The 268-nt window shown below is 51.5% G+C and overlaps 1 protein-coding gene across 1 annotated transcript in view; it reads left to right on the top strand.

Annotated features, from left to right (window-relative positions):
- LOC104491009 (protein NLRC5-like) overlaps positions 1-268 on the top strand; it is a gene marked incomplete at its 5' end in the record, with an annotated part of 29,160 nt that overhangs the window by 27,324 nt on the left and 1,568 nt on the right. The window lies entirely within an intron of this gene.

The following is a 268-nucleotide window of genomic DNA, read 5'->3' as shown; positions in this document are numbered from 1 at the left end:
TTTTGGCACCAAGCTCGCAGTGGGATCTTTTAGGGTGCTCCAAGAGATCTGCTTACGGGGACTGTTGCCAGGAGGAGGCCGTGGGGAGCAGTGCACACGCGCTTCTTGCATGAATAGGGCCATGGTGTTACAGACAAGGCTGATGTGAGCTGTGTGGTGCTGCTCTAGGTGTAGCTCTTCTGGGACAGGAGAAGGAGCCAGTGGTTATCCAGCTGTTTTCCACTCTTGGTTTGGTGTTGGATTTTGAAACTCTCTTTTTGTTTCTGAA

Source organism: Buceros rhinoceros, unplaced genomic scaffold, assembly GCF_000710305.1.
Source record: "Buceros rhinoceros silvestris isolate BGI_N320 unplaced genomic scaffold, ASM71030v1 scaffold14983, whole genome shotgun sequence".
Taxonomy (NCBI): Eukaryota; Metazoa; Chordata; class Aves; order Bucerotiformes; family Bucerotidae; genus Buceros; species Buceros rhinoceros.
Note: the sequence above shows the minus strand (reverse complement) of the source record. Positions and strands in the feature narration are given on the sequence as shown.